Source organism: Astyanax mexicanus, chromosome 3 (assembly GCF_023375975.1).
Source record: "Astyanax mexicanus isolate ESR-SI-001 chromosome 3, AstMex3_surface, whole genome shotgun sequence".
Taxonomy (NCBI): Eukaryota; Metazoa; Chordata; class Actinopteri; order Characiformes; family Acestrorhamphidae; genus Astyanax; species Astyanax mexicanus.
The window spans coordinates 56,322,770-56,335,834 of NC_064410.1; the positions used below are offsets into that span (position 1 = coordinate 56,322,770).

Sequence of the window (13,065 nt, forward strand, 5' to 3'; positions counted from 1 at the left end):
GGGCGAAACCAATGGAAAACTTTTTTTTTAGATGGTTCAGATTTGTCGACCAATCATAGGAAGTTAAGGCAGGCTACTGCGTCCCAATAAACAATATTAAACACTCTATAAATTACATTTTTAAGAAATAGGTTTTAAAACATTCCTTCAATTGTATGTCTTTAGTTAAGGGCAGTCAATGTAAAAACATTAATGCAGGTGATTAATTTGGATTCAGTAACGCATTTTTTTTTCTTCACAATTTTTTTACGCCATCAAGTTTGATCCCAACTTTCATTGCGCACAGATATTTTTTTTCAGTATTGGTTCTGTATCACTTGTGGTGAGAATGTGATCTGGTCTTGACAGCAATCCAAGCCAGCAATCAAATATACTTCTTTTTAATTGAGCTAAACTGCTGATAAGGCACAGTTTAATCTGATATATAAGCCAGATAATATACTGCTATGAACCAATGCCTTCTCTTCTTCAGCTTCATGCTGTTTACACACTGAGCGTCGTATGTACAGCATTCACTGCTAACATCCCATTGAAAACATTTTTGTTTAAAAGCGCAGCAGCAAATTTTCAGCCTTTTGTGTTAGAGCAGCTTCACACTGCACAGATATACACACTGGAACACAGAATCTTTTCACTATATTTACTTTCTTGCTCCTTTCTTGCTGCGTCAGACAACACACGCATTTTGGTGTATTTAGGTTTATGCATGTGTGAAACCAAACCAAACAGAGGGAGAAAAGCTCTACGTAAACAAACTCATCAACTGATCCGGACCATAGAAACCAACTACAGGTGTGAAAACGCTCTTTTATACTCAGAAAATTCTAATTTCTAGTTCTAATTCAGAAATCCTTACAATCAAGCTGAGATGTTTACAATAAAGTAAAAGAAAATTCTTTATCCAATTTATCATGGGTTCTTTACTTATTCCAGCTTCCCATATTGGGTTTATTTCCTCTCAAACATACAAGTACATACTATTACTTTATTTTATATTTATTTTAATATAAATATAATTACATTTTACATTTCTTACATGATTTCTTTTATTCACATTTAAATATCCACTATAAAAACTTGCAACTTGAGATGAACAAGTTTTAATTAATCGCACTTAATCACAGAATATTGTTGTGATTAATCATAGATTTTTTTTTTATTGATTGAATCTTTTATTTTCATTATATTATATATTCATTAAATACGTCCAGACGAATAAATACGTTTAGCAATGATGTTGTTTTAATGAGGTGTCTTCTATTTTCACATGACTGTCTATACTTATAACAGTTCAATGTGTTTTAAAAGTCAAAATCTGATTAATTAATTCATCATTAGGTATATTAGGCATTTTTTGGATGGTTTAGACGTTCAGAACAACTACAGGAAGTTAAGACAGGCTATTGTGTCTCAATTAAAAATAGAACAAGAAAAATAACCAATTAATGTTGTGCCAAAAACTGACTTCATTTCACATGCATGTGACAGGCAGCAGTATGGGTACATAGATCATGCTGGTGATTCTTGTATCTACTGTAACTGTAGATTAACCCTTATTTAAAACAGAAATAAAAGGAATATGAGGGGAATCTGTTCTGCTCATTCTGCCGAATGAGGCATGAGTACACAAAGGGGGGGCAGATTCTGGCAGGCAGGCAGAATTCAGCACAACACTGACAGAACTTTACTGCGAGCAATTAAAAAAACAAAAGCGCTAAAAAAGGCGCCGCGACTGAACAAATGCTTGTAGTTGGAAAAGGTTAGCGCATCTCCAACTTGTGCTGTTAATGGCACCTTTGCAAGTTCTTTAATAGCCAGCAGGGTCATGTGATGAATTTATTTGCAGCGCTCCGCTGAGAGAAACAGCTTGCGTTTCCTGCCTGGCCTCACGACAAGACAGCCTCGTCAGTCTGTATCGCGCCAGGCAAACAAACTGACAAAACAGATTAGCAACATCCCGGCTCTAGCTTCCTCCTCTTCAAACGGCGTTCCCCTGAATGACACACTGGAACGCATCAAATAATCACACTCAAAAAGAGTAGGGTCCAATCTAGACCCTCCTCCGGCGTGAAGCTGCACAGACAACCGTGGAAGCGTTGCCAGATCCTCCCCCTCCAAAAAAACCCAGCACTACCAGCACAGTGCAGGCAGGGATTAGTGCGGACCCCACACTGAGCCTGCAGAGAGTGTGGGAGTGGGAAACATGCAGCATTTAGCTCAGAACTACAACCTCAGAGTGGAGAACCATTATTCACGTTAGGAATTCGGAATGTAAAAAATGTTTTAGGAGTGAGGCTAGTGCTGTTTGGAAGAAATATTTCTAAAAAGCAGCTGAGGGTGTCCAACCACTCCCAAAGAAGTACCCAAAGAGGAACCAGAAACAAAATAATACAGGAACTAGTTTGAGAATAAGGGCTTCCCCAAATATGTTAACAGATTTACAAAATGTTTTTAGATGTTTTTGACTTTCTGACCAATTGCAGGAAGTTGAAGCAGGAAATCTTCATCTATTAAGCATCTGAAAAAGAAAAAAGAACTGCTGTTTTGCCAAAATCAGACACGCTGGCACCGTTCTGGTTTGTAAACCTAATTTTGAACCTTTGGTCGCATTTCCACCAACAACAGTAGGCTTCGAAACCAGGAACGTTCCTTTTGCAGTGGGAACCGAAGAATACTAGGTTCTTCTTCGTGAACCGTGACCACTTCTGTTCACCATCGCTGTGCAGCGTCCTCTTTTGATAACGTATGATGTGACTTTTTGACAGTTCCACTAAAACTTGTGTAAACGCGGGCTGGTTCACTGAAAAGCACCACAGTTCTTATAAGCCCGAAAGAAACTGGTTCAAGATCCAGAGCTCTTCTGGTGGAAAAGTGATCTGCTTTTTATAAGTTAATGATGACCCATCTGTACAGTCTGATGCTAATAAAAGTTTACCTGATGGCATCTCCTTTTACTTCTCCTTTCTTTTGACCTCTGGGGTACCCTGATACAGATTACTGATTACTTGTTCAAAAATGTTACTAAAATAACAGAATGAATTACTGATTTAAAGTATATTTTCTTTTTTTTTTAAGTAATTACATTTTACTAAAAGGTAACTGTAATCTAATTACATAACTTTACAGTATCTTTAACAGATTACAATTATAATTTTTTAAATCCTGATTACGTTCCACAACATGTAATACATTATTACCCAACCCTGATTATTAATTAGTGCTGTAACAATACATCGATCTGTATCGATGCATCGATACAAATTATGAACGATACGATGCATCGATTTGACGTAAAAATATCGATGAATGTGGTTTTCACTGCAGAAGCGCCCCCTAGCAGGCCCGTCCTGACTATGTAAAGTAGAATGCTTAAAAGCGTCAAATATTCTAAACACACCGACCAACTAACCGCCTCATATTCTTTAGTACTACTTTAACTAAAATTAAAGTAGTTAAATGCAAAATTACAGCCATCTACATGAAACCAGTTGCCAGAAATCTCCAACTGAAAACAGCCTGTTTTTTTTTCTTCACATTGTTTACATGAGGAACACGCCTCCCCAACAATAGCCATTTAAAATATTATTAGTATGTAAAATAACATCAGATTATATTATAGAAAATTTACTATCACAGCATCCACAATACAGCTCTGAACCGCAGATAACATATCCTTTATATAACAAAGTCCTTTTTTCCCCTGCTCACTTCTCCTCACAAACATGCGTTTAGTTTCAGCGCAGCTGAAACTTAATATTCTCAGGCTCCTAGCGACCACGCAATGTAATGTTTTCACGTAAAGTTGTACATGAATACAAAGCTAAGGATGTCCTCTTCTAGATTCTGTGTTTTTATTGGTCCACAAACCACTATTTTTCTTGAGTGATCATCTTTTGAACCAATGGCGTGAGCGCTGGATCATATTGTGTTCAGGGGTGTCCAATCAAATCAGGTCATAATCTTTCTCCAGGGTCACAAAAGTGATTGACACCTATTTCAACCAATAGTCCACCCTCAGACGAATACATTGGTATGTAAATTGCCCTGCTTGGTCTCCTAATGGCTGGGGGCAGATTATAATCGCATTAAATCGTATTGAACCGTATCATATCGTATCGTATCGTACATTATCGCATCGTTGACTAAAAAAATCGGATTGTATCGCATCGTATCGTACCGTGATGAATCTTGTGATTTACACCCCTATTATTAATATTACCATTAATCATCATCCATCTAGGGCTGCAACAAGCAATCGATTAAATTGATTCAACTATTTTAATAATTGATTAGTTGGGTCTACGGCGAATTGCAAGTCAAACATTTTTAAATAACTACTCAAAAGCCTTTTTAAGGGTCTTTTCTGACTCTGATGTTGTGTAGACGTGTTTGAGAATCACAGCCAAGTGTAAATTTATGGTTCTTACACTGTTGTTGTGTTATTAAATATACAATAATAATACAATTAAAGTAAATCTCAGGTTAATTCTTTGTGAAAACTTTTTTAATAATGGGAGGTTTTGTGCTTCTTATATAATTACAACATTAGTTCTATAAAATATTTCATATCTGACCAATATCTGGTCAAATAGATAGATAGGAACATTTTGGACACTAATTTATTTAATATATTAAATATATACATATTAAAAAATAGTGTAATAAACACATTTCCCCTTTGTCTGATTAATAATTATCGCAAAAAAAAATCAAGACAATCAGAACAATTTTTAGTTCCTCCCAATGACTCTTCTACAGCTCTGAGTGAGTTTTTCCTGCCACTGCCGCTTATTTTGTCTGTGTTCATGTGTCTTATTACCAGAGATCTGTGATCAGAAAAAGGTTGTAAAAAGCTCAATAAAAACAAATTTCATTCAATTTGATTCAATATTAGAATATAAGATAAGAGTAAGAGTAACACACTGAATTTATTTTTTCTCTGGGACTCTGGGCTAAACGAATCTGTGTTTTGATTATTTTATTGCATCTGTAGCCGTAGAAATCAATAATAAATCTCTGTAATGATAATTCAGATAGGTTCAGTCCCAATTTTCACAATTTATAAACAATTATGGATCAGCACAGTCTGTTACGTACATTAATAATGTAATACTTTTATCAGCAGTGGTCCACAACTCCCATATTGATGCATCCCTACCAAATAGTACATTGCTTCTATTGAGTCAATGCAGGGGATGATCCTCAAAGTATGAATTCTCAGATGACTTGCGCACCGCCTGAGCCTCTGATGCCCCCACCTCCACCCCCAAAGGACAGTCATTTCATCTCTAGCGTGAAATGCAACATGACAACCCATTCACTCCCATACAAGTCCAAAACAAAGCCAACAAGCATGTACTACTGCCCCACATACTCGACAACGACAGCTGAAATAATCATAGAAAAACTATTTTTTTGGTATCCCAAAAACATAAACCACCATAAACACCATATCAGCCTTAGGGGTGGCACAATATATATATTTTAAATTCATATATAAAGGTTTTGCATTTTTTGCACTATAATGCACACCAAATTATAAGGCACTTTCAATGAATGTCTATGTTCTGGTCTTTTTTTATACATAAGGCACACTAGATTATAAGATGCATTATGTAACACTAGTAAGGAACAGTGCCATCACCATGTTTTTCTTCTAATTTCGCAGGTCTCTGGGTGGTGGTGGTGGTGGTGGTGGGGTAACTAAGTTAAAAAAAAAGCTAAGTTAAGAAAACAAACCTGTAATTCTTAACAAAAAAAAGTGCTGGATGTTAATTTGCACAAATTTCTCTCTTAAAATCTGTTTATTTGTGTGAGTAAAGTGCTTCCATTTATTTACAGTAAGCTTAGATTTCCAGATTTTCAATAAGGCTGGGTGCAGAAGCGTTAGCATCAGCAGCTAAATACTAGCTCTAGCCTAGTAAATGCACTATATAGATATGTGTGGCATCAAATATCAATAGTTTTATTGAAACAGAGGCAATACTTTTAAATATCGTAGAAAACAGTCTGGTCATATATCGAATATCGCAGAAAATCATTGTGATATCATCGTTTCACAGCAATGTATCATGACATTACTGTATAATGAGATGCCCAGTGATTCCCATGCCCAATCAGCCTGACACAACTACCACATCAACCACGTTCAGCTTTAATTGACTCGACTCCTCATTTTCGGAGCCTGTGTCGAGATCAAAACGGCGACATCAATCCCTCTCAGCCTATCTCCGAACTATTACCACAGAGCTTACAGCATCATCTTGCCCGAGACCCCCAAATCCCAACAACTGAATATTTATGGTACGCTGTTATGAATAATTAATACGTTTGGGTCGATGAACAGTCAAAACCACGTCTGCTTCTTTGTTCTTTCAGAGCTTCAAAAGAAAAAGATGATTTAAGAGTTTAACCATTAGGCAAACCTGAATTTAGGACAAAGTTCAGAGACATAAGCACATCAGGACAACAGTGGACGGCGCTTGAGGGGGTCAGATTAACCCTTAACTAAATAAGCCGACATCTCGGGTTAAGTACGATCCCTTGAACAAGTGCCACGCAGTGCCCCTCCCCCACCCTCAGCTGTGCTCTTTGCTACTCACCAGCTTAGCGTAGCGCTTCTGTCCAAATGCAACGAAAGATGGCTAATCATGAGAGCAGCTCAGTCATGCAGGGTCACTCACACTATAGAGGCTATTCTCTCAGATTTACTGTGCTCTTACAGTTTTCCAATGCTTTGTTGGTTCAGAATGTGGACTGTAACTGTAAATGTACTTTATAATGGTCCTTATTTTAGTATTAGTGTACTGCATCAGCAACACAGTAGTACTTTGTGTTTAGATCAGGCCAAAAATACCCAGCCCAAACTAACCCACACCATAAATGGTCATTTTAAGCCAAAGACTAACTTTTTTCTTTAGTAAGTTGAGTATTAAAACTGAGCTTTTTAATAACATTTTCAGGCTGTTTGAATGAGCAGTTTGAATCTGTTCAGCATTATGTTCATGAACATTGCAACACTGAAGAAGCATAGACCTATTATTTAAGTTTTTTTTATTATTATTATTAAGAACAGATCCCCAAAGGTTTAAAACACAACCAATGCAAACAATGATCACGTTATAAGTAATAAGTCTATTCATTGCACAGTGCTGCAAGTTAAGTGAGCACTTGTGCAACTTTTTTTAAAACAAAGTTTGATAAGTTACTTTGCTATATTGTGATTATCACGCCATAGCTTTATATAAAATAAAAATAGCATTTAAAAAAAGACACCTACATTGCAGACAATTTTCTGGAGCCCGACATGACGAAAATGGTGGGAAATCTGGTCGGGCCAGGTTCGGGCGGAGAATCTACGCTCTACTTTGTGTAGCACAAACAAGACAGAACTGGGCTATTTAGAAAATAATGAGAAAGATTACTCACAAACATAGCCAATTACTGTGATGCAATATTTCAGCTGAACTAAAAGATTCCTGGGAAGAGTTCAGAGTGTGTCGTGACATGCCACTACGCATTCATTCATACCTGAGAAAAATAAGCTACTCATTTATCTCCAAATCAATGCAGGTATGCACTTATTTGATGCTCTTTGGAATTCTCTATATAGAGTATACTATATAAAGTTACTTTATTTCAGTAATTCAGTTCAAAATGTGAAACTTGTATATTTTATACAGAGGGATCTATTTTAAGCATTTATTTCCTTTATTCCTTTTGTTGATTATTATGGCTTACAGCCAAAGAAAACCCAAAAATCAGTGTCTCGGAAAATTTGAATATTACATAAAACCAATTGGTACTTTTGGCAGTGTGGGAAACATGCTCCTGCTGGAAAATGAAATCCGCATGAGGTGCTGTAAGATTTTCCGGGAAAACACTGCAATGACTTTGGACTTGATAAAACATAGTAGACCAACACCAGCAGATGACATGACTCTCCAAAACATCACTGATTGTGGAAACTTCACACTAGACCTCAAGCAGTTTGGACTGTGTGTCTCTCCACTCTTCCTCCAGACTCTGCTCCCTTGATTTACAAATGAAATGCTGTAAAATTTACTGATAATCAGTGACGGTTTGGAGAGTCATGTCATCTTCTGGTGTTGGTCCACTGCTTGTGGATGTGTGAAACCAAACCAAACAAAGGGAGAAAACGCTCAAGTAAACAAACTCATCAACCGATGCGGCCCCTAAGAAATGTTATAATGTGCATGCCTGATAAAACATGCCAGTAACATGCCACAACATTAAAACAACAGCAGCACGTCCGACAGGAGACAAACCTGCAGACTACAACTGCAAAAACACCCAAATTTAAATCTTTTACTGAGTATGTATGTTTTACATGCCGCTTTACCACATTCCTGACATTGTGTTTATTCAGCAGTTAGCAGTCAGAATTAGCTGTTTTTGGACAGCTGATAGGACTATTCTAAGCTATGACAAAGAACATGAGTCAAGCGAAGTTCCCTTACAGTTTTAAAGTTTTTAAAGGAGTGCTAGAACATCCTTATTATCACTTTAGTGCCTCTTTTGAGGACAACAAGCAACATTGTTATGAAAAAGACTACTGGTGCTGTTTGATATATAATCTGTATCTGCATTATTTTTACACAACAAAAGTGCAACAGTCTACTTAAGAGATAATAAGCATAATATGGGTGATAATGATTGTAACTACTCCAGTAGAAATGTTAAGTTTTATGCAGTTTTAAAATAAGAAGAGGGAAAAAGGTTTAATCAAGCATGCATGATACAATATAATATTTTATAAATACTTGTGCCAAACTTTAGAACCCATTTGCTGACACAGGTGTATAATTGCAAACAGCTTGTTTAATAAACAAGCAAATAGAATATGAGCAAATTAACATAAGCCTAACATCAGACAATGAATTAGGGGCATAGATCCTTGCAGCATTGAGCTACAGAGCAGCAGAACCATGTCCTTTGGAATGATGGTGCTCTATCTAAAACTTCTCAATGGAATAAGGTGGGAAGCTGACCTTAGGCTCTTACGCTCTTGTTGATTAAAGCAATCAAATCATCAAAAGAAATATTGTTTTGGGACAGTTGGGTAAAAGTTAGCCTGGAGCTCTGATGATGCATTCTATAATGCAATGCAAGACTAAGCTGCTGTTTTATGTATGTGTGTTTCAGTAAAAGGTGCAACAGCTGTTTTCACTATAACTTTTGTCCACAAACATTAGGACAAATAGGAGCCTATTTCAGCGATCTATATCGCGCCAGTCAATTGCAGATCGTGCAGCTGGATTTAGGAAGTGTTGTTGTGTCTTTGGTATCATTAGAGCACAAAAAATGGGCCTCGTGTGGCTCGAAACTATTTTAATTATCTTAATCATGGGTATGTTTTGGGCGTAATGTGAAATAAAACAATCAGTGTGACAGTTGTCATTCACCTTAAGAGGCAAGGGAACTCTGACTTTTGTATCTTAACAGCGCGGTGCTTTTGTGTGTATCAGCAGAGGTTACTGACCTGCCCGTTCACACTATAAAGATACACCAGCGGCTCATTTAAGAAAACAGCAATGTTATTTTATTCTTTATATTTATATTCTGTTTATTGTTGAGTTAAAAGTTGGGTTTGCACTCTATAGGAATGGACTCTGACAAGAGACTGTTTTCTAGGTTCATTTCAGTCAGTGGAGCACCTTTGTTTTTTCACTAAAAAATAGCAAAACGCCAGAAATGTACCTGAACACACCTCACTTCCAGACCACCACACCCATCAGCGTAGATTTATTCCTAAACTCTGACACTTCTTTAATGGTGTGGGAGCAAGGTGTGAAAATAGTCTGTTGACGGGGGTGTAAGATAGCAAAGAGTATTGCAACATGCCTCGCTGTAAGCAGTGTATCTACTTAATATTGGTACACATCAATACAGATACACCACCTCTTCTTCTTGGTACTCTACCAAAACATGTAGAGTCTTAGAGACAGTAATGAAAATACATAAATATTTCATGAAATGTAAATGAGACACAAACTCTCAAAGAGCAACATCTTCTAACTGGGTTACGTTACACCACATTCTGTACTACTACTATCTGCTAGTGGATTTCAAGCAAAATAAAATACATAAAATAAGATGGTCAGCCCACAGAATAAAATAATATTACAGAAGATCTAGGTCTAGACCACAACAGAACTAAATAAGTAAAGTGACCTCACCTTGGGCATTTTTTTATAAATAAATGTCTTTCTTGAGGTCCAGTTTCAGAGTGTCAGTAAGTGTCACTCTGCTATCAACACTCTGAAAAAGAACCTTTTTTTTTTTTTTTTACAACTTTCTTTGGGTCAACCTGTAGGACAACTGCAGACACTGGAGATCTTCATTAGGATCAAATTTACCGGTTAGTACTCACTTCCCACAAGCATCATAGACCTTTGGATGGGCATGACCCTCCCATGACCCTCCCCACTGTATACCGGCAAAACCTCCACCCAAAGCCCTACCTGCGTTTGGAGTAAAATGGGTTCAGACCATTACACCTGCCCAATTTTCCTGCTTCCAGCACATCGATGTCAAGGACTGACTTCCTAATACATCTATCTCTTGACAGCTGCCACTGTAACAGGATAATGGTGCTCACCACACCTGTCAGTGGGTTTAATGGTATGGCTGAGGGATAGGTGTGTGTGTGTGTGTGTGTGTGATTGTGTGAGCTGGCAGACACTGCAAAACTTTAGATTGACATGAGTGTAAAACCAACCTTTCAGCACTAAAGGTCAGCTGTGTTTTTCTTTTCTTCTAGACCTATGACTTTTGAAGCCAGTGCGATCATTAGAACTCACACTAAAGACGCAATTCCAATATGGACAATGTGGAAGACATTAATGTCACACCAGCAGATGACATGCCTCTCCAAACCATCACTGATTGGTGGAAACTTCACACCAAACCTCAAGCAGTTTGGACTGTGTGTCTCTCCACTCTTCCTCCAGACTCTGCTCCCTTGATTTACAATTAATAAAATGTACTGATGATCAGTGATGGTTTGGAGAGACATGTCATCTGCTGGTGTTGATCCACTGTGTTTTATTATCAAGTCTAAAGTCAGTGCAGTTTTGTTTCCCCACAAAATCTTACAGCACTTTATGCTTCCCTCTGCTACTGACAACTTTTATGGAGATGCAGATTTCATTTTCCAGCCGGACTTGGCACACTGCCCACACTGCCAAAAGTACAGATTGGTCTTGTATAGTGTTCAAATGTTCTAAAACACTGTTTTTTGGGTTTTCATTGGCTGTAAGCCTTAATCATCTACAATATAAGAAATAAACACTCAAAATAGATCACTCTGTGTATAGTACATCTATATGCTGTTATAAGTTTCACAGTTTGAACTAAATTACTGAAATAAAGTAACTTTTCAATACTACTTAAATTTTCAGAGATGCGGTAGTATAGATTTTTAAAGTATTACATTCGTAAAATAAGATGTGCGAATTCAGATTGCAGCAGGTTTACAGACTGCAGCAGGTTTACTCTCTCAAACACTTTCCTATTGTGACGTTTGTTTAAACACTGACCTAACTCAAATATGCCAAAGTCCAACTGCAAAAAAATATACAAAAATCTGCAGTAGGACAGGAGGACAGAAAGCATGCAGTTTTTCCACTATTTCTCTTAGCAGCTACAAGTTCAGATCAAAACAGACAGAACAACAATCCACACTATTTGTTCTGACTCACAAGTTAAAGTTTAAACAGGGAAAGTCCCCAATGTTTCCATATTTTACATTCATTTTGATTGGGCCATCCCAGTTTCCACTAATCTCTAACACTTTGCTGAACCAAAACCTGGTCAGACCTGGCCTTTAGACGAGCTGGTAATTACAAACACTGTCAACAGGCTTGTACTCGTAGCACCATCTGTTATCCTGATGACGAAAAGTCACAGCCTGTGGCTTTACAGGCCCCTCCTTCAGCCACCACACTTGTGGGTGTCCTTTTCTGGCAGGATGAACCCTGGACGGGACAGGCTCTTCAGCTGATGTAGAACAGTCACTGCTACAGTATCTATTCAGTACCATTGCTGTAGAATCATGTCTTTAATTTAAAAAACAGTATCACTAATACTGTACTACCCATGCTTTAATTTCTTGATTTGTCCATTTATTGCAGGATAAGTCGATAATGGAATTATCGTGACAGATCTAAGTATTGTACATTAACTTCCATTCTAGGTTAGGAAAGTTTTTTTCCTCCTACTGTAAAGTTACCATTCTTGGGATAAGCAGATTGTGTATACCAGTAACAGCAGTAACTAGGATCTCTATTAAATTATAACACTACATTACCAACATATATTTAGTAATATGAAATTTTCTTAGAACTAAAATAGTGCTGAGCAGTATGACCAAATATGTAGATCACTGTATTTTTTTAACATTCTGTTGGTTATGGTATATCACTGTATTTTTATTATTTTATTTTAGTTTTATTTGTTTGTATAAATGGGCGTTTTTATGAGTTACTTACTCTATTGTTAGAAGTACATACAACATAAAACAATAAGGCTTTAAATTAAGGATTTAATTTTGTCTCACAAAATTACACAATATATTTAGAAATCAGACTTTATTAGCAGAAAAACAGCTGAAGAATGTAAACAATAGACCTTAAAAAGAGATACTGCAACAACTTTAATATAAAACTAAACATTTAAAATAGTTCCATAAATAGTTCCACTGTAAATAGACCTAAAATACTCAATGTTTAAGTACTCAAAGAGATATTTCTCAAAAGCTCTACCGCACAAGTTTAATAGCAATTTATAACACATTATTATTGAAGCCATCATAGACATAACAGTATTAAAATCAGTCAAAATTGCCTTCTTTCTCCAGTTAACAAATAAATTCAATTTCAAAGTTTTTGCACCAGAGTTTTATCATTTGTGCCGAATAAATGATTCTGTACACAGGACCGATTCTGAGCTCATCTGGGGAATGAAAGGAACTTTGAATGCCTTTGAACTCTTTTCTGAGTGAATAATTGCAGGTTTGCTGTTGTTTTTCTATTTTACTCGAAT

At 36.8% G+C, this 13,065-nt stretch overlaps 2 protein-coding genes across 7 annotated transcripts in view; one reads left to right on the forward strand and one right to left on the reverse strand.

Annotated features, from left to right (window-relative positions):
• The window catches only part of chst12a (carbohydrate (chondroitin 4) sulfotransferase 12a), a 458,541-nt gene that overhangs the window by 362,745 nt on the left and 82,731 nt on the right, over positions 1 to 13,065 (forward strand). The window lies entirely within an intron of this gene.
• Positions 1 to 13,065, reverse strand: part of ttyh3a (tweety family member 3a) — a 120,248-nt gene that overhangs the window by 103,122 nt on the left and 4,061 nt on the right. The window lies entirely within an intron of this gene.